Source organism: Typopeltis vanoorti, chromosome 25 (assembly GCF_054136105.1).
Source record: "Typopeltis vanoorti isolate ZY-2024b chromosome 25, IOZ_Tvanoo_1.0, whole genome shotgun sequence".
In the NCBI taxonomy this organism is placed as follows: domain Eukaryota; kingdom Metazoa; phylum Arthropoda; class Arachnida; order Uropygi; family Thelyphonidae; genus Typopeltis; species Typopeltis vanoorti.
The window spans coordinates 75296985-75319136 of record NC_143573.1 but is presented as its reverse complement, the minus strand read 5'-3'; the positions used below and the strand labels follow the sequence as shown (position 1 = coordinate 75319136).

Here is a 22152-nt window from a genome sequence, read left to right as displayed (position 1 = left end):
ATTTCTAGTTCAAATAAAACTGAAAACATTAGTTTCATTAAATTCGGGAAATGAGTTAAATAAATCATACACTTAACGTGACCATTTTTTAATAATAGACAGCTTGTTTTATGTAATTGGACTCGTCTTTACTATCATAATAAATTAATTGTTGTTTAACAACTGTTAGTCTAGCGCTTAATTATATGGAAATTTCTTTGGTAGTAGTAGCGCTATGTCCCATAACGTTCCTGTTTCAATTCAGGTTTTAAATAGTTAATTGTATTGTATAGCGTATCTCATCAACTCCACTAGAAGATTACACGTCTCACAAATGTATATATATTTGGCAAGAAATCTTTAGAAGGTTTTCTAATCCATGGAATGTTGCGACTAGTAGTGATAGTCCTTTGATCTGTGTAATCGGGGAGTTCGTTAGAACAAAGAGTAATTGAGTAAAAAGACTGATTAGCGAAAACTTCGGAAACTCGTATTTTCTTGCAAGGCATATGAGTCAGTTATAAAGAGAGAGAGAGAAAGAGAGAGAGAGAGAGAGAGAGAGAGAGAGAGAGAGGGAGGGAGTGTGTGTGTGTTGGCTTCAGCAAACTTTGAGAGGAAAAAACCTCTAGGAGAGATAAAAAAAAAAAATTATTGACCATATGGGTCAAAAAATCTGGTAATTTGAGTCACACGGTCTTTACATACCACTACTAGTAATTGGTAGTGTAGAAGCAACATAAAGACCTTTATGAAATAATGGAAAGTGTCTCACAAAATTCAAGTTAAGTTTCCTGACTAGGTTATTAAAACGATGTATTTGTAATGCAAAGAAAAGAACAGTCCGAAACGTGAACGTGAAACTTAAATCTAAAGAAACGTAGAGAAATGACTGGGTCACAAAATAAGAGGACAAAATATACTTAAGTTAACTTATAACTATGAAAAGGGTATGCTTCTCTATTATATAATTAAATCGCTTTTCAAAATACTTCCAAAAATTCAGAATATAATGAAAGATATACTGGGTTCTCCTAAAATACTCAGAATAAAAAGAATTCCAATTAAGTTTTAATATAATAGAAAAACAGATAACAGAATATTACGCGAATCGATTAATTAAGACGTAACCAACTTAAACCATAAAAACATTAACACTCGTATTATATTTCTGCTTGCTGTTTGACAAGAAAAAGTGCATGCAAAAAAAAAATATTGTATTCAGAGTAATTCGCTCTATGCATTAAAAAAAGACATTATTCACATGACGTTCAAGTCTTACTACTAAAACCCAGTCAGTTGTAGTCGTTAGGCCGGCAATGAAGAATGTCCCCTGGGAACCTTTTAATATTTAAGACGTTTCTTTCATGAAATTCTGTCTCTTCCATTAGACATGCAGCGAAGTCCATTAGTCTTGGCATTTTGCCCGCATTAAGTTATTCGTTTTGGTGCCTAGTTGTTAACTTGTTACTTCATAAATGTTTGAAAATGATAAAAAAAATGCTGTTCTTAATTTGCATTTTTACGATTAATTTGGCATAGATCTTTACATAGAAATTAAACTCTCTTTTTTTTGTAGAAATGTCACTAACAGCGCTTCAGTTCATTAGGTTTTGCCTCGTACCTCATATGTAACTAAATTCATCTTCATGAATTTAGTTACATATGAGGTACGCGGTACAAACTAAATTCAATTTTTGAAGGATCAGCTGATCCTTCAAAAATTCTAAAATATTTCTAAAATGCAACTTTTATTTTTCCGAAAAGCACAAATAACATTAAGAGGATGAAACAATTTTTGAAGTCGTGAAGAAGGATATGTCGATATACTTACTTGTTTATTAATTATATTTTTCATTACAAGTAATACAAAAAAAAAACTTTTTCCTAAAAATTTTAGAAATTTTGGCGAGTTATTTGAATGAAACAGTTTAAAACTGCTTCTGTAGTTTTAAACTTTAAACATCATGATAGGTAGAGGAATCTTGTCTTCATAGCCTGTCACGACTAACTTGGCTTCAAATAACATAATTAATGCTATGACAGAGGTTCAATTCTTTCTACAATGTATACCAATTGTATGTATTCTCTGATTAGTTTTCTTAGCCTTGCAAAGTGCAAACCAGTTTTACTGAATGACCATTTGTTAAGCCTTTTTTTAACGGTTCTTCCTCTTCAAGACGAGTTTCGAATCCGGGTATAGCCAACCAAAGGGCGTTATCGTTCCTGGCTGACTACGGAGATTCTATCCTCGCACTATCTGGGCCTATCTGCAAGATAGATGATGGTAAAAAGATAGAAACCGACGTTTGGTAGAATGAACGATGTAAACACAATAGAACGACCCAGAAAGGAGTGGTGAAGGGTTGCCAGAATTGAGTCATGTGGCAATTGACAGGAAGAGATGGGAAAATAGTGGAAACTACATTAGACCGCCACATACCCATTAGACCGGGTATGATGCAAGGCATTAACGATGAATGTAATATTCTCATATCACGTAAACAGCCTAAAATGTTTCAACATCACACTAAAATTTATTAATAGAAAGATAATAATTAGCCTACTATTTTATACTAAGTTGGCAAAACAAGGTGTATTCAAGATAAATAAATAAATAAATAAATATATATATGAACATTAATTTAAATATACTATTAAGTAGTAAGAAAATTTACAAAAACGTATCGTTTCTGATTAGATATTGCAGAATACCTTCAGAGAGCTCTTTCTTTAATACTGAAAATAATTAATTCCCAAATATCTTGCTTTAGCAGTAGAAAGCAACTTCAGGTACAATCTTCTAGGTACAATTTCCATTCATTTCCATTGATCAGAGAAGTTATCCTGAGTTTCTGAAATAAACCTATGAATTCGAATCGTTGTTCCGTCTAGTGAAAACAAGGCGAAATGGTCTTTATTCTGAACAGTCAGTGTGTTGTCTTCCCCAGCGCTGGTATTGCCATTGGAAGCAGTCTCATTATACTGATATCAGTAGAACGGTGTATGAAATAATAAATGATTCTTCGTGATCCACATTCGAGAGTCTGGTAGCATATCTTTGTTGTAAATAAATTGTGTTTGCTTTTACAAATCCAAATTGTTATGAATATTGTTTATGACTTAAAAGATCATATTAAGGATAGCCATGAAACCGACTCTGTTTCTTAATCTTAAAAACAATAAGGTGATTTGTACACAGAAACATAACAAGAGAAGAGGACGAATACGAAACAGCCACATGCTCAGTCCCGCCTTCCTCCTTATCGAAATCTAGGCTTATATCAAGTTCTGTGTTAGACTTCTTTTTAATAACATATTAAGTACAGATTTTAAAAGAAAACTGGAATCTATTGTGACTCTTAAAATAAAAAAAGAACTTTATTTTTTATAGAACAATTTGGGCTATACTCTGGTTTTTGAATTTAATTATTTTTCTCTAAAGTGTATCCCTCTTCTGATATTGAGTTTAGCTAATGGTTGTAGTGGAGAAATAATAGGTTTGCAGTGAGAAGGAAATCAAAGTGCAGATTTGAATTAAGTGGTAAAAAAAAATAACAGTTTTTCATGAGAAACAAAGATATTTACAATAACTATAACACTTTTTTTTGAATGTTAGTCAAGTGGGTTTTAATTTATTGTCCTACATGTTTCGCCGATTTTTGCTATCGGCATCTTCAGGGTATACAATTGGTAAGCTATATGAAGGTAACAGACTAGGTTTTAACGACAGTTCTAATTCATACAAAATTAGTATTGTGCGAGACAATGCAAGTGTCTCGGGAACATCATTTATTTGTTGCGAGACATAATGTAATTGGCGTGAAAGTTCATTTCTTTGATGTTTAGTGATCTGATTAAAGCTTTCCAAATTTCGGTGGGGTTAGACCTTGATTCTTATTTAGGTTTCCTGTTGAACGGGCGACCGTAGCAGCCTTCTGGAAGGTTCTGGAATGGTAATTCTCTTCTATATAAGGCATATGACTCTTATCCCACTCAATGAGATGGTTGGTAGAGGCAAAGTGGCAAGAAAGGCTTGAAATGTCTTGTCTGTTGTTTCTGACATATTCTATGTGTTCCTTCTGTCTCGTTTCGAAGCTTCTAGAGGTCGGACCAACGTAACTAACACCACAAGAGCAAGGTATATTATATACTCCAGAGTACTTGTCGAATGGATGAGGGTCTTTCGGTGATCTAAAAATTTCCGAATAGTATTGACCGGCTTGAATTCTACTCTAATATTATGTGGTTTTAGAAGGATAGCCAATTTTTTGGAAATGCTGCTGACAAATGGAATAGTTATAGTACTGATGTGTTGGGTGTTATCACGTTGTCTTTGTGGTATATCCGAAAAGAGAATCTTGTTGCAGAGTCTTTTTGGATAACCATTTAAGGAATTGCCAATACATCAGTACTATAACTATTCCATTTGTCAGCAGCATTTCGAAAAAAGTGGCCATCCTTCTAAAACTACACAATATTAGAGTAGCATTCAAGCCGGTCAATACTATTCGGAAATTTTTAGATCACCGAAAGACCCTCATCCATTCTACAAGTACTCTGGAGTATATAATATACCTTGCTCTTGTGGTGTTAGTTACGTTGGTCAGACCTCTAGAAGCTTCGAAACGAGACAGAAGGAACACATAGAATATGTCAGAAACAACAGACAAGATATTTCAGGCCTTTCTTGCCACTTTGCCTCTACCAACCATCTCATTGAGTGGGATAAGAGTCATATGCCTTATATAGAAGAGAATTACCATTCCAGAACCTTCAAGAAGGCTGCTATGGTCGCCCGTTCAACAGGAAACCTAAATAAGAATCAAGGTCTAATCCTACTGAAAATTTGGAAAGCTTTAATCAGATCACTAAACATCAAAGAAATGAACTTTCACGCCAATTATATTACGTCTCGCAACAAATAAATGATGTTCCCGAGACACGTGCATTGTCTCGCACAATACTAATTTTGTATGAATTAGAACTGTCAATTGCATTCCCTGAAGATGCCGATAGCTAAAATCGGTGAAACATGTAGGACGATAAATTAAAACTCACTTGACTAACCTTCAAAAAAGTGTTATAGTTACTATACAAGTAGTCAAGAAAGAAAATCAAAGATATTTACAATTGCGTTCACAATATACACAATTGTTCTTTAACTTTTATATGGATTCTATCTATGAAAAGTTGTAAACCTACACGCCTTAGTACTGTTGTAGGCTAGGTGTTATACAAACCACAAATTTCTAGAGTCTAAATATTAGTGGTTTTCCACCGATGCAATTTAAAGAACGCTGTCAAAAGACACAGAAACATTGAAGTCAGACGACGACTCGAACCCACAGGCTGTGGGTTGAAAAACACATCCTCTTTTTCAACGCTCTTTAAATTTTTGTAGGTTGAAATATATCACCCATATATATATATATATTTATATATTTTTTTTAATTTTTATTTATTTTTTATTTTTTTAGTAGTAAAACAACACATTGCATGATGGATGAATTATTACAAATTATCCGAGTCAAGAGAATATTTAACCACTGGATATTTATAATACCGTGAATAATGACGAACTTCAAGAACGCCATCGGAGCAATCGCCGTCCATATACGACCATCTCGTGAACAACGAAAAGATTGAGTTAACCCAAGTACGAAAAGAGATCTTTTCAAGCGAATAAACCACAGAAACGGTTTGAGAAAAGTCTTTCTTGTTTAATCACATTAATCACGAACGTTTACCTCAAATTGTCATTAAGAATGTCGCATGATTTTGTCGAACCAGCGAATGAGCAGGTCTAACAAATGGAAATAGAATTGTCTTCAATCAGTTATTAAAATCGTTCGCAAACGAAACATCGTGAATTCTTCCTTAAGAATGTGATAAAAAAACTTTAATTAATAAAAGTAAGTCGTAGCAATACTTGATCAATAAATGACAGCGGTTGAATAATTTCTAATTTAAAAAAAAAAAAAAAAAGAGCCTGTGTGGCTCAGTGGATGTGGCGTTTGCATACCACGGCGCTTGGCCGCACGAAGGAAGACTTGGTTTCGAGTCTAGTCGACGACTAGAGGAAATTTTTCTAAGCCTTTTTTCAATCGGTTCCCGAGTTAGTCGATCTCTGGCGCGGGCAAGCGGGTTTTTCCTCCCGGAAACTCGAGTTTTTCGTCCCGTAAACTCAAGAAAATCGACCGTAGAACCCACATTATTTCAGATATTAAATATATTCTGTTAGGGACCACGAGATGGCGGCACATTTGAGCCGTCTCTCTTCACTGTGGACCGCTTAATTAGTGATAGCCTTGGGCCATCTATCTCTGATTGGTACCGGTGGAGATTGAACTGCCCACTCAGTCTCCAAAAGTTAGACAGGGCTAAATGGCCTCGCCTACTTCCCGTATACGGGAATAAAAAAAGGCGTTAGCTGATTTTTTTTTTAAGTAAAAAATTTAAAAGTAATTTAAAATTTAACTTAGTGTTAAATATTATCGACATTTTTAATTTTAAATAACAAGTATATTGAATGTTTTCATTATTTTATTGGAATATTATCAATCACTCTCTATTACGATATGTCCACTTCTCGAAAGTCTTTTTCTATACTGATGGCATATGATAATGCAGAGATACCTACAAACATTACGTCAAATCCATCTCAACGAAATTATTTCGTCACATATAGGGATAAAATAGCCATTGATGAATCGATAACGAAGCACAAAACTGCAGCTTCAAATTAAGTTGGGTATCTGTTAAACATGCATGTTGAAAACTTGTTTCTACTTGGAACTTCTGGGTTAATAAGTGTGTTTGTGTGAGTTTCCACTTCCAGTTAATTCTAGCCTCAAAATCGGTCCAATGAAGAAGTGTCAGAATTATAGCAGAAACAATTAATGCTATGAGGTCATATTAATGGCTATAATTTATGAAGGGTTGTTATTTTCGTCTAGTTTCTAACGCAGTCGCGAGGACAACGACCACTTCTCCTTCCGCTGGAAATACGAATACCTCAGTTCCAGTTGCTTTCAGGAAGCAAACAATCTTTAAGAAGAATTTTTTAATCAAAGGTGAGTTAGCCTATATTAGGTGACAGTATTTTCTCTCGAAAACAGATAGATAAATCGACTTAATGAAGATACACAATTGGTAAGCACAACACTGTGTTTCCTTGTGCGTTGGAACTAATTACGGAATATCAAGACAAACCCTGTTTTGAATCTACAATATTTCCTTTTTTTCACTGAATACTATAAGCGATATTTCAAGCAAAATCTATTACTATTTTTTAAATTTAAACTATTTAATGAAAATGCACCTGCTCATCATTAAGTACACTGGAAAGAAACGAAGATTCAAACAACACCATTATTAAGATAAATGTGACAAACATAATTTCCTTTATCCCCTTTCCAAGGATTGCTTCACTTAATCTTTAATTTACTTTTGCATTTATTTTCATATTGCTAGAATTTCAAGTTCAGAAACATTTCATGAACTTGAAATTTTTCTATGGATAAAAATAAGGTTGAGGAAGGAATAAACCGCATTTCAAATAACTATTTAAAGATGTGACCATTACATGGTGTTGAAAGTTTAGATTATTATATTCATAAAAACTGACAGACAAGAGGATTTGAACCTCCCTATTCTCAACAGTGCATTGGATAACAGGTAGGTTCAAATTCCCTTGTCTGTCGGCATTAGACAAGAAACATCGATTAGTAGTTCTATTACTAAATCTATTAAAAATTCTGCGAAAAGTCATTTTTCATGGCGATCATCTTCGCTAAAGTTACCACATCGATTCCTATAAGTCGTATTAAAGTAAAGAAAGCGCTTGTTTTCGGTAATGAATCGTGCAAGGAATCCCTTTCATACTGTAAAATATCCCGGTTCTGTTTTTTTTTTTTTTTTTTTTAATTTCTCTCCAAATATTTGTTTAGGCCAAAATTGATTCTACAGATTATTGGTTACCCCTTGCCTAACTTCCTGTTCAGCCCTAACAGCAAGTAGCAGATGATATTTTGCACCACCAACGAGAATTTGTAGGAATTAGTAAATGAACAACAAATAGAAAAAGTGGAATGTGGCGTCAAATATGTGCAGGCAAGAATTCAGGCCTAATATTGGCTAATTCCTTTATCTTAACAATTATTTAAAAATTTAAATAGAAATGCATGATAATATTTATCATGCATTCTATCTGTGAATCATCATGAAATTATAAAGGTATATTCCGCTATGAGACTATCTACTATGTAGTATTTTAATTTCGTGAATGTTTTATTCAACTCATCTATTTATTCCACCCTCCCCTCCCATCTTTAGACACACAGTTAAGGACTTTCCTCCTGGTTGAATAAAACTCAAATGAGCACTTCGTGCATGAAATGTTCTATTTGAAAAGTTAGAAAACTTTCAGTTTATTTTTATTAATTGAATGGCATACAGTAGATACGAGGAATAGAGAAGCAGAAATAATCTACTGAGGGTCGTTAAGACCACAAACATCGTAATAACTAGATAATTTAATTTATGCATGACTTCTGTTTAGAAATTCACCAGTGACTGAAGTAAATGCAGCCACCGTTATAATATTATAAAAATTAATAGCAGAAGTACAGAAGCTAAAATATAAAAAGTGATGCATTCGCAGCTGAAGAATATATTATTTACATAAAATGGTAATGTGGTTGATACAAAATTCACCGTCTCTGAGAATGATCAATACCATTTTAATGTTTTATGTAGGAGCACATTGCTTTCCTATTTTCGGCTGAAAGAAACAAAATTTTTGTGAACCAACTGGGAATTTCGTTTATATTTCTCATGACTCTCGTGCCAATCATATAATGTTCAGTCGAAGAGGTGAAAAAAAAAAAAGGTGGGAAAAATAGAAAGAAAAAAAAATCGGCAGTGTCTCAAGACAGCAATTATTAAAACGGGGATAGAAACAAAATATAAACACCTTGCTAAATTTCTTGCAGATAATATAAGGGAAAAAATGTATTTTATGATAATGTTCAATTTCTTGATGTTATTTGTATAAAAATCTCTTCTACACACACACACAGGAAACGTTTCAATCCATTGCCTGGGAAATATTAAACACCTCTCTCTTGCGTGCAATCTACTGTCCCAAAATTGCATTTGTATTTCCTCGTTTTATCATCGTCTCGAAGAAACAGCTGCACAGAGACACAAAACCGGCGAAGCACATCGAGAAGAAGCGGATGAAAATGATTTTCGTTCCTAGGTAAAAATGTATTCTTTTATATGGTAAAGTGTAGAGACAAAGTGGTTGTAAGGCTCTCCGTGGACGTTGAAGAAGCGAGAAGATCGATTGATATCACCGTTGAGCCCCGCTTACAGTGAGTACAGGGACAGCTCCTTGTGAAACTGATGGAAACAGGAGACGCCTAAACAGGTGGTTTGAAATTGAGTGTTGCTCGAAAACGAAGGAAGAGATAAATAGTCCGAAATGACGGAGGTGACGGTCAAGAAAAATGGAACTTTCTTGGTCACAGTGTAAGCAGGCAGGATGCGTAGCAGTAAATATGTAAAAGAAAAAATGCCACGAAGAAGAATGATGCTTTGAAAAAATTATTAAGGGCTACCTTTCATCACAGTAGCTTTTATTTTATTAAAAGAATGAATATTTATTATGGAGAGATTATACGAATAACCTGATGGCAAATCCTGGTGCTGTTTAATTAAGGACGATGGGTAAATGTGGCAATTATGTTCTGCCTAAGAATAACTGATAAAGAACAAAAGGAAGAATAAAAGGTTGTTTTTGTGGTATGGAAAAACAGCATATAATATATTGATCTAAAAGAAAATTTATCAGAATAACAAAGAGGGGTACTTTACGATCTATGAGCGTCTAATGAAGACTACTAAATTAGATGTCCAGTTCAAACGTGTTGAAAAATTCAAATTCAGGTTGATTTGTTATAAATGCACAACAAGATTATTATTACAACTTACAGAGTTGGTAAATCACTAAGTATTAATACACCGGTTAATTGATTTCGATATGTACTCGTACTTATTTTCATTATACGTTTATATAATTTCTTGCGTATATTTTTTTTATTTTCATATTTTATCATTAGAGTGTTATATCGAAGGTCTAAAAGAAAATCTATAAAACTATTGTCTGTTGAAAGATTAATATTCTACTATTAACTCAAAAAGAACTGATTACTAAAATGTTTTAAAGTTAGAAGTTAAATGAAAAAGGAGTCTTATGGAGTTTAACTGGTTTTATGAGAATCGCGCCTATGAAGGGTTATAAACTTATTTGTATATTTTGGTACTGGAGGTAAACTAAAGTTCGATGGCTGATAATTCAGCCATCAAATCCTGATCCAGAAACCAAAGGCGGTGAATTTTCTAGCACCTCTGGCCGCCAATAAGTAAGGTGGTGTTTTTACACTAACTCGAATCTACAGCCTAATGGAGAGCAGAGACGCTAACCACTCGGACAGTCAAGACACTAAAAGTGTGTCGTACTTAAATTGAGAACAAGAAAATATTTCCCTAATAATGAGATCTATATTCATTTAAGATCATATTATTTTCTCTGAATATATTCAGCTTTTCTTTAAACCATAAAATATAATTACTTGTACACAATATTATATCTGCATCACTGCGGATATGGACACTTACAATGCATGACATGCAGTAACTTTAGACTGCGCTGGGTTGATTAGAATTAACATACTGTTATTTTTTTATGACTCTCGCCCATGAAATTATAAACCTATAGTACATTAGTGTACCATGAGTGAGCTAAGGGTATTTTCTTTCTTTCTTTTTTTAATATTTTACATAATCCGGAACCCTACTCTAGACACCAAACATGGAAATTCTTTCAAGCCATTTCAGGCATTCGGTAAGCCTGGTGGTGGCCTCCCACGAGGAGATGAATTTCATCCGCTCCTTAAGAATAATCGCTCGCAAACACCATGCCCACAGCGGGATTCGTACCTGCAACCTGTTGGGTAAATAGCGAAGGCTCCAACCACTTGGTCAACCAGGCTGGCAAGTGGGATGCATTCTCCTATGGTTTGCCTGTTTTGCAAAGGAAAATACGAGTTTCTGGGAGGCCTTTCGCAATGGGTAGTTACAGTATAACTATCAGTGACTACACTACACGGTTTAAGCAAAATTTTAAATAAAAATGAGGCACTTGTCCTGGCAGAAACAAAAAAACATCGTAAAAGAACTTAAGGAGCTTTCATCCAGAAGAATGACAGCAGATGAATTGCTTCCTTATAAGCAAGTTTTTGATTATTTCTTATTTCTTTGATGAGGTAAATTATCCAACTATTTTAGACATAGAGTATGACTTCGTGGATATTAAAGAAAAATAAAAATAAAATAAAATATAAAAACAGCAGCAGCAGAAAAAAAAAAACATTTTGCATGATAGGAATATTTCCATATACTTCATTAACAAAGTATGCCTATTTCACATCTCCCGCACCCCTCCCCCCAAAAAAAAAATTATATTATTTTTCTTTGCATGTGCATCCTACCAACGATCGTTCGTAAACTCATTATACCTTACGCTGGATAAAGTTATTTAAATCTGAATGTCCTGCTCTAGAAAGCAAACATGAACAAAATTTGAAGCCTGCAGACCTTCCAGAAGAACTGCTGTTTCTCTCTTTCAGAATTTGAACCCGAAACGAGTTGGAAAGCAGAATCACCATCCATTGGGCCAACTAGACTGGACCAACTGACACAAGGTGAAGTATTTTGTAGTCACCAAGAAAAACTTTAGCTTGTATATAGCAGATACTTTGGTTTGATAAAATACTAAATTTTCAGGGAGAAACTCATCGCCTTAGTTTCTCTTGATCACCTATCCTTCTTAGTAAATAGAGGCAGAGAAGGTTTTCGTCTTCTTGAAGTGATTCGAACCCCATATGCTTGACTAACAGGTGTGAGTCCTTGAAACTACCCTGTGGAGGCGCAGTATAAGTATTTTGTTTCATATTCCTAATGCATAAGTCCGATTTCATGAGAGTCCACGACAGTCAAAATGCTAGTTATAAGTAATTAAATATCAGGAAACGAAAACAAATCCGAAAAATCATAACGCAATGCAGTAATTAAGTTCACAAGATGATAAATCAAATTTACTGAGTGATCACTGGAACTAAGTAATAGTTCTAACAACAGTTCACTTATATTCTTTCGTAAAGTAACTCACTTTACGAAAGACTATAAAGCCAGTTCGCTGCGAAGTAGACTTAAATATATATTTTGCAGATTTAGAATACTGCGCAAATATAAAATGATTTACGTGATACTTAAAAGTACTGCGTAAATCAATCGAGTTTGCAATTTACGATACTTGCTATTATATCAAAGTTTGTGATTACTATTTTCATGTACGTATTTTCATTTAATCAAAACAAATTAAGAAAATGTTTTGAAAGTTATGAAAATATGTTATAACAAAATGTAAGTGATTTTTAAACAACATATTAAATAATAAAAAATAATTCATGTATATAATACATATAAATATAATATAATACATACAATACATACATATAAATAATTCGCACTTCCAATTATATATGTAAGATATGGTCAAATGATTGCTAGATCTCACATCATATTTGCAGATAGTTTATGAAAACAATACCAAGAATACATGAAGATGCATAAAAGAGGTCTATTCAGGAACCGGAATGTCAGAGGAAACTTTATATATTCTCTCTCGTGTCAGACATTGTCAAGGGGAAGTATAATATAATTAGAAAGCAGAAGTTCAAGTATTTAAGACTGCAATTGACTGGGGATTCGGAAGCATGGAATGGCACTTTGCATACGCCTTGAAGATTTAATCTGAATATTGAAAACTCTAAGCTTAACTTTCCCCAGACAACGCAATTTGAGGAGGAGTTGATGTGTTATCTGTAATTAGGAAATGATATAAATGAATATTTAAATGAAAACTTGAAATTTTAATTAGCAATTAGCATATAGGTCAAGTGTCAATATTTGTGTGAAGATTAGTAAAATACAGTCTTTGGATTTAAAATAATTATCTCTGATTCTCTTGAGTGTACATGCAACAGAATTCAAATAATCTAATTGAATACGAAGTGCATATTCCGAAGCCATGATAATAATTGAATATTTATTAGCACAGAGGAATTCGTTAGAACGAGTTGAAATATTTCACTAACAATTAAAAACTTATCTAAGCATAATCTCACAGAGTTATTCAATATAAAGATAACAACTTTGTGATGACAACCATCTTTCCGAACATTTGTCTGGAAAGATGATTGAATGTAGTTCTCATCTAGAATGTAGGGCTTCATTTTTAAGGTATGAATTACTTGTTCTGGTAAATTTATACAGCACACGTTAAGATTTTTGTTTGACCCCATTTCACTACAACGATGGTTATCTATTGCCATGAAGTCAGATGTGTTGGTTTCACAATACCGATGTTCTAAGTTTTTCTAACCGTAACATATCGCACTCTTATCGGATTGGAATTGTATGTGTGCAGTTTGCAACTATAATCGACATTAGTAGGTGTCAAGGACTTCTGGTTGACAGATTCCATTGATGTACAACAACAAAAACACACAATCCATTTCAGCGCTCTGGCTATCAGCTTCATCAGATGATGTGGTGTATCAGTTGATGTCTGTTGGATTTTTATTTAGAAGTATCATTGATTATTGACATTCGCTACAGTTGATTTTTTTTTTTTTTTTTTTTTTTTTTTTGTAATCGCTCGAAATGATTACCGACAATTTGGCAAACTATGATAACACCTTTTTGGGAAGGCAATAACTCTAAAAATTGTAAATTTCTAGCATTGCATATGAATCCAAGTTATTTAGCACGAAATCCATGGTATTTATACGTTGCTAGAATCTGGATTGTCTACACTGGGAAACAGTATATTCCATAAAAACAATTAATAAAATGAGTGTGTATTGAGAATGTATCGACGTTGTTTGGACAATCAAAACATAAAAAGCCGCAGACAGAGGCATAACTACCTAACGATACTGCGGATCTCCATAATGTGTGGGCTTCCAAGTGCTTAAATAGGCCCAACAAATATTCTAAAACTTTTATAAGTGTACATCGAAATTGGTAGCAGGTACTGTGCAATGGAAGAAACAAAACAAAATGAAGAAATTGATGACTCGTAATTGTTGTTCAATTTCAATGCTTAATGACTGGCGATGAAAAATCCTAATAGTCTGCTGTATTGAATTGACGGTATGAAATCTAACTACATACGTCTTCATTATCCTACCAAGGATATCAAAGTTAAAGATAAATCTTGAAGTTTTTGAGAAAAAATACCTAATATTACTACAGATCCATGACATTTTCTTTTAACATCGCTTAGCAAAAGACGTTTATGTAAACAACTTTTAAGCGACACAAGCTTTTGTATAGTTGGAAATTATGAATAAAGCAAGTGATTCCATTATATTTCGTTTGTAAATAACGTGTGTTCTCCCTGCGGATTTCCTCTTCTGCAGGATGAAAAAAAAAAAAAAAAACAGTTCATGAAAGAAAAGCATTGATACTTGAGAATAGCTACTCACCTTCAAATGAAAAGTCCTCATGAAGTTGTTTGCTTTCCAGAGAGGAATCACACTCGCTCGCTTCAAAACGTAGAGCATCATGATCTCCTCGAGAATGCACGATACACACACCCTATTCTGCCGATTGTTTAATATGGGACACCCCTCTTCTTCTCGGCACAGATCTCTTTATGGATGACGTTGAATCTTTGTTCACAGGCTCAAATCTGCGATATGGATAATTGTTTGTTAATATTTATTATTACAGATGCTTATTGCATTTTTCCTTGTATGCCCTTTAAGTTTACATATCCACGGTTATTATTTTATAAAGTTGTTTAAACACTATTTCGAACATCTTAATTAAATGCTCAGATTTGGATTAAGCAATGCTGTTAGAAACACTATTTACACTGTAAAAACTTGAAAATGGAACTGAATACTAACGACGTGAAATTTCATTTAACTATAGCAATTCTCGTGTTTCAAACGCATCCCCTATAGGTGACGAAATTCTAAGTTTGTCAGCTACATGAGTCCGGTTGGTGTATATACAATACAATGGCAATTCAGTAGTAGAAAGCATTTTGTTTTGGAATTTCATAGATTCAGATCTGTAGGGCTATGAGAAAAAAAAATGTTGCTTAGTTTTCTTCATGTGGCTTAACTTCAACAATTTATCTGTTAATTAAACATTACTGAACACTTTTACATTTGTGCAGTAGTATTATGTAAACTAAGTGAATGGACACACACGATAACTGAATGTGTAATGAATACAAAGCGACAGTTTTTCGAGAAATCTATCACACTTATACAGGGACATTCAAGTGAGATAAAGTATCACTTATTTACAGTATAAATAAAGCAATAATTAATTTTCAAAGTTCGTATACATCTTAAGAACAATAAACCTACACACTTTAAACAAAACAAGAATCCACACTGAATCCAGAATATTTCTCTTGCAAGGCGCAAAAGAATGTGTTTACGGTATTAAGCAGCACCGAAAGTATTTAAATGTGCAGTAAAGAGAGAGAAAACATAAAAGCAGAACGAAATTTCAAAATGCTATTCACGACGAAGTAATTCCGCTTTAATTTTCAGATCGTATTTGATCTTAATTATGTAAAGAATTTCAAAGTATCGTTGCTAAAATATTTATCCAAATGGTTACTTTAATTCCATTGTTCCGCTTGTGGCTAAATTGCAAAACCCTTTAACAAATCAAGATTCTTTTATCTTTCCGTTACTAAGGTAACGCATTCCTTTTATCTTAAAATGTGTGGATATACAATGCGACAAGGAAAACAAACTTATAGGATTCACATGTAATACTCGTGTAGATTCGTTAGCATTCACTTTGTGCAGAATATCTAACCATTCAACAATTCATATCTAAATTTAAGTAGAATTTTTAGAACTTGGTATCCATTCCAAGCATGACCTACACATACGCTTCATGATGTAGAAGTTATTTTCTGGGATTGATCTGTTTCACCAGCACCAATTGTGAGTGGTGAAAGGAAATTGTTTCTTGAACGAGATGTCCTTGAGCACTGTAGAAAGTTGGTCACTTAAGATTTTTTTAAGGTCGTTGTTACACCAGTTTGCTATCAGTTTTAGTAGCAAATAGATTATGCAATATTTGCGTCAAATTGGACAAAAGAAGACTCTGAACCTCGTGAAATAATAGGATGGCCTTGAATGAGGATTACAATTCATGAAGTGTGAACAGAAAGTGACCATCGTTGTCTTCGTTACGGAAAGAGTAGTTCACAATTAATTTTTATTTTTTCGCAAGGCAAAAATCCTAAACTTACAAGAGGGATGCCAAAGAATGTGCCAAGAAAATGATCCAGAAATGGAAAAGAAATGATTGGTGTCTCCCTTATTACTAAATGCCCACTAACTCGCTGTCTTCTCCGAGCACCAATTTTCTTGCAACATGCTACCGTTCATCCACCTTCGATATTTACCTCAAAAACCGAATTTATTACTTTTTGTTTCCTAAATAAGAAAGTCAATTTGAAGGATCGAAGTTTTAACAACTCAGAAAAGATTTAGAGAGAAATCCCTGCTAATAGTGACCTTAGAATAATTGAGTTCCTGTGATGTTTTCAGGCTTCATGAACAATGAAAGGGGGATTAACGTCGATTAGTTCATATGGTTAAATTATTTATGAATTAAGGGCTGTCCATTGTAATTACCAAATACGAGTGTAGAGCTTGGCTGATCTCATTTTATTGAACACTGTTCTTTCATATAAATGCAGTGAAATGGTTTTGAGATGAAATCATGTTCGAAATAGAACGTGAAATAAATATAACAGTAGCTCCTCCCACACCTTTAACTAAAGATGCAGAAATAGTTGTCAATGTCCCTATTGATGGACCCGTTGGTATGGTGCACCTTTTTCCTCTCTTGTCAACAGCACTTCAGATAAATGGATCCTAATTAAAGATAATATTTATATCGGTAACTGATCGGTAACTAACCCACTATTACGAAATGTAATGCAGAACCAACCAACCACAACTTTTTTTGATACTACGTAAATGTAACTTACCCCAACGTATATGCAAAATACTTAGTCATGTGCCTCACCACGTGCTTATTGTGGAAGCCCATCTGGTTGGAGCCAGGATTTTGAAAACAGCACAGCTGACTGGTATCGCGAAAGGTGAGATATCTTGGGTGTTTAATCAATATAAAAATAACCCACATTTCCACATAAGGAATAGGCCTATTCTTCCGCCTCTTAATAATGCGTAAACATTTTGAAAACAAAATGTTATAGAAATAGAGAAATGTCCCAAAATATTTAACACTGTTTCAAATTTGTAACTCTAAAACTTTCAGCATTTAAATTAACAAGAAATGCTTTTAATTTCTGAGTACAGCAAATTATTTTTCAAAAGCTAAATGTTTTAATGCTAACTTTAAAAGATTGTTAACGTAATTATTGCGAGTGACAATATAAATTAACACCATTATGAAAATACTTCTAGCAATAAACATAAACTTAATGCTTGAGAAGAAAGCTAACGTAGCATGGATATCGAAAGACTGTACGTTAGATTTTTAAAGTTATCCGTATTACTTTAATATTAGATTAATCAATTATTACTTTATAGGTACTGAAAATTTCCTTGTAAACGAAGTACAAACACCGCATCGAAGTTTATCAAGAGTTTTTTCTTTCATCCTCAACATCGGTGGAAAGAAAATTTCTAGCATCGTCAACAGTAACGTAATTGAATGAAACATGTCTCATCACATTCAATAAAAGAATTGGCGGATGCATAGTTGCATTATGTTGAATGTAAACACCAAACTTACCTTTCAAATTTAAAACATTCCCTAATTTTACAGTTACGTGTCATATGCATGTGTATCTAACGAAATCGCACCACCAGCGATGCTACAAAAAGAAAGTTGCAAAGCTCTTGAATTCATCTGTCAACTCTCTTTAAGAAAGTCTGAAAGTAACTATATGATATCCAATGAGATTTCATTATAACTTTATTTAAGAAAAGGACTTGATACTCTGAAGAATTTTTACGGCGTCTCAAACGTAAACTTAATGCTGTACTCATTTCCAACTGAAATATTTCAATTTTTGGTTTCCATAAGACTTTGAATAGATTCCGCAAAAAATGCAGTTCATAGAAAAACGAAAACATGGATATACTGAGATGAAATTCACTCGTAATTTATTTATCAGATTCTTTCTAGGCGGATATTAAAAGTATACTTCGCAATTTGTGCTGGCAGTTTTCAGGATAAAAATACTTTTCATAGCAATTTAAATAATAATGACACATTTTTAATGAATTAACGTATTTTATTTAATTTGAAGGTGTGTCTCGTAGACCAGTAACAGGTACGCTAGAAATCCACTCTTGTAAGTGCTAAAATATAATATGAACACTAAATTGACTATTTGGAGATACGTATACGACAATGTATTTGTGATTTCAAAGTGTTGTGGGAGAATGGTGCCTTCGTAGCTCAAATGGTTTTGACGGAGCCTTTTGGTTGGTAAGATCTAGGTTTGATTCCTTTCGATTCACCCCTCAAATCAGGCAAACCGGCCCCGTGAACTCATATCAACAGACACAGAATACTATTGGACAAGGAAGAAAACGGAAAACCACCTTGTTCTACGCCTGGTCATGGTATGAATATTCGCCATTCCAGAGTTCCAGTATCACTTATTACAATATCATTTTAGTTTGAGGAAATGCGAACCAGTCCAGGTGGTAACAAATTTTGCAGTACCATGGGAAAAGCTTCACCTCGTTTACTGAAGACATGATGTAGCTATTGCATGTTTTGATTGCAGAGTATCCTTCAATTTCTGTCAATACTCTCCACTCTTCCCAAATGTACACTAAGCTGGCCATGGTCAACACAGCGTAATTGAGCTTCCTCAATTCCAGGCTAGAGCACTCAAGTAATTCTGGAGGAGGTGTCTAGAAGAGTACCTGCTAGAATCTGATGGTAACGGCTTGTGATTCTTCCCAACCAGCTGGCAATTAATCCTGCTGCTTCTTATCTTCTGAAGGTCGTGCCTGGAGAGAGAGACCGAGTAGATCATTATCTAAGCACCCCCTTGTGTGGGAGTTATGTCCTCAAATCTTTCACTCCTTCATGCTGCTGCTCCAAGTTTTAACACCACTAACTATGAAAGTTAGAAACTCCACTAACTTTCATAGTTAGCGGTGTTAGACTATTTTGCAAAAATTAACAAAAATCAAAAATACAACAAAAACATAAAAAATTAAAAAAATATATAATAACGTTCACTATCAATTGCATGCATCAAAATGTGATTTGTTATTCCTTACTGAACCTCATTTGGTATCCTCTATAGCAGATGCAGTTCAGCTTCTAACATAACTACATTCTACATGATTCTACGATTAGAAGGGCGGTACATTCATTTCTTAGATCTGACTTCCCACGCGAGATATGACCAACCAGCGAATCTCTTCCACATGATGTGTTTCGGATAAAGATTTTTCTGATTTACTTTGTAACTTTCATTTTCTGTCTTTGCTCTTTCCTTATTCAGGTGGCCAACTGAGCTGACACTTTGATGAAGTCTAATTCGCAAACAATGTGATCATATTTCTTGGAGACTTCAATCTCCATAACTCACGCTGATATTCTTTCTCTAACTCAAATTATCGGTCTGGAAGTAAAGTTGAATTCTTTGCTGTCAGTAATGAGCTAACAAATTTCTTACCTACCAAAATTATCGATAATCTATCATTCTCTCAATATCTTAAGCATTTCTCAACCAGTTCTTCCTCATGATACCCTTTAAACGTTTATCTTCTTTGCAATTACAATCATAATCTGTTTGTTTCTTTTCTCTCAGAAAATCTCAACTTAGTGTCCTATAACAGCAATTTGTGGATGATCTCAGGGATTTCTGCATCTATTTTCCATACCAGTCGGGTTACTGTTTCTGCTCTGCTGATCCAAACACCTGCTCATTCCGAATCCCTAAAATAATCCTTGGTGGAATGAAAACCTTCGTTCCCCTACTCCACACAAAGTTCCAATCCCTAATCAAGCTCTGTTTCGGCATAAGTGTGCACCGAAATATTCCAAGATTCGGTATAACTTAAACTAATATCAAACACCTCAGCTTCATACTCAACCTACACTACTGGATTCTCCCCAACATCTAGGGAAAAAAAAAACATTTACAAATCCAAAACAGACTTTGTCAGTGCGAAATATAAGAAAACTTGCTGCATGTCAGCAATCGAGCATTCTGGTCACTTGCTAAGCCACTGGGCGCAGCTTCTATCATCCATCTCTCTCTTTCACATCCAGATACTGTACCATAGTAACAGCACCTAAAGATAAGGTTGACCTCTTGACAAAATTCCTACCACGTCACCATGAAGGATTCAGTACATGCATCTTATGATTTTTTCTCAGAAAAAATAAGAAAACTCCTTACTAATCTAGACATTAATATGTTTCTCCATAAGGTGTTACTCCAGTTGTATCAAGAACCCTTACACTTAAATCAACACACCCTGTCTCACAATACAAATATTCTCGTCTGTGAGCTTTTAAATAGCATGAATTTAAATAGTAAGTCTTTTATTCAACTTATCCTTACAATTGGATATAAAATCAGCAATGAGACTATTTTCACATTGTCCTCACATCAGTACTCCCTCGAAAGTAAAGAAGGTAATTAAGAGGCCTTCTTCATTGCCTAAAGCCTCATCAGTTAATTATTGATGATTAATATGGATTTCAACACTCTCCATTTGCAGTGCACTTCCTAGTTAACCACACCTACCTTTGAAAACACTCCATGAAACAGTTTGAACAATCGCATGTGGTAGCTCTTCTTTTATTCTATCTACCTGTGTTCTTTGGAATAGCCTTTCCCTCTAGCTTTCTCTAAAAACTACGAAGACGTATTTTTTTGTGTGTGATTTTAACAATGAATTTAACTTTTCTAAATAAAGAATATTTGTTGTTGCTGTTGTGTTCTTTTTTTTTTTTTTGGTAAAATTTTCTCCCTTGTTTATGATTATTTTGCTAATATAATAGAAAAAAGTATACGCGCTTCCGAAATATACCTTTACTAATTTCATAATTATATCTGAGTTACATATCCAACTACTCACAATATTTACATATTTTTTTAGTTCCTCATTATTCTGCAATATACATTCAAAATATATATAGGCTTCATAACAAAGCCAAAATAGAATTTTCGAGAAGTATCAGTTTCTGATTATAGGAGATATATTTTCTGGTCAAAACTCAGAAGAACAAACTGTATTTGATCAAGATACTGATATAAAAGAATAAAAAATTAAACGTTGGACTTAAATGTTATGAATGTAATCTCTTTTACTCTGTTTTGAGATATTCACATTAAACTCGCATAAGAAATGTCAGCAAGTTAAAAAAGTGGCAATAAATTAGTTGAAAATAATTTTTTCTTGCTCAAAATGAACTATTTCTATTCGGAACAAAGAGTACTTGAAATGTTTCTTGACGAGTTAAACCAGAGTAAGATCTCGCGCCCACTTGATTTTTATTATGCCGAAAAAAAAAAATTCAAGTATTAAGTTTTGAACAGCAAACGCATTTTAACAAAAAAAAAAATTCTAAAAAAAGCATTCTGTATACACACGAATACCCATCTAACTAGTGTTCATCATTCTTTCTTTAGTTTTTCTTCTATCAAATAACTTTTTTTACTATTCCCCTGATTGGCATCAGACTGAAGAGTATCATGCTTAAATTGACTCACTTCTTCTCTTCAGACCATGAAAGAACATTCTTTTTACAGCTTCCTACACGTCGAGTGATAAAAATTAGCAGTTAGAAACTGTAGAAAAAAAATGCATTTATAAAAAAAGTGTCGTGCCAAAAAAAAAAAAAAAGCGTGAAGAACTAGATATATTTCTTATTACAGACAACAGAAAGAGAAATTCTTAGAAAACTGAAGCAAGTATTTTCTGTTCTGTTATACTAAATGGAGCATACGTTGTGGTGTTTAAAGTGAGTGAGTGAAAGAGACAA

At 33.8% G+C, this 22152-nt stretch overlaps 1 long non-coding RNA gene across 2 annotated transcripts in view; it reads right to left on the bottom strand.

Moving 5' to 3' along the window:
- The window catches only part of LOC150092855 (uncharacterized), a 647058-nt gene that overhangs the window by 131747 nt on the left and 493159 nt on the right, over nucleotides 1-22152 (bottom strand). For both annotated transcript variants that reach the window (XR_016550493.1, XR_016550494.1), the window contains exon 4: nucleotides 14598-14803. This is a non-coding gene — a long non-coding RNA (uncharacterized LOC150092855). The remainder of the gene's footprint in view (nucleotides 1-14597; nucleotides 14804-22152) is intronic.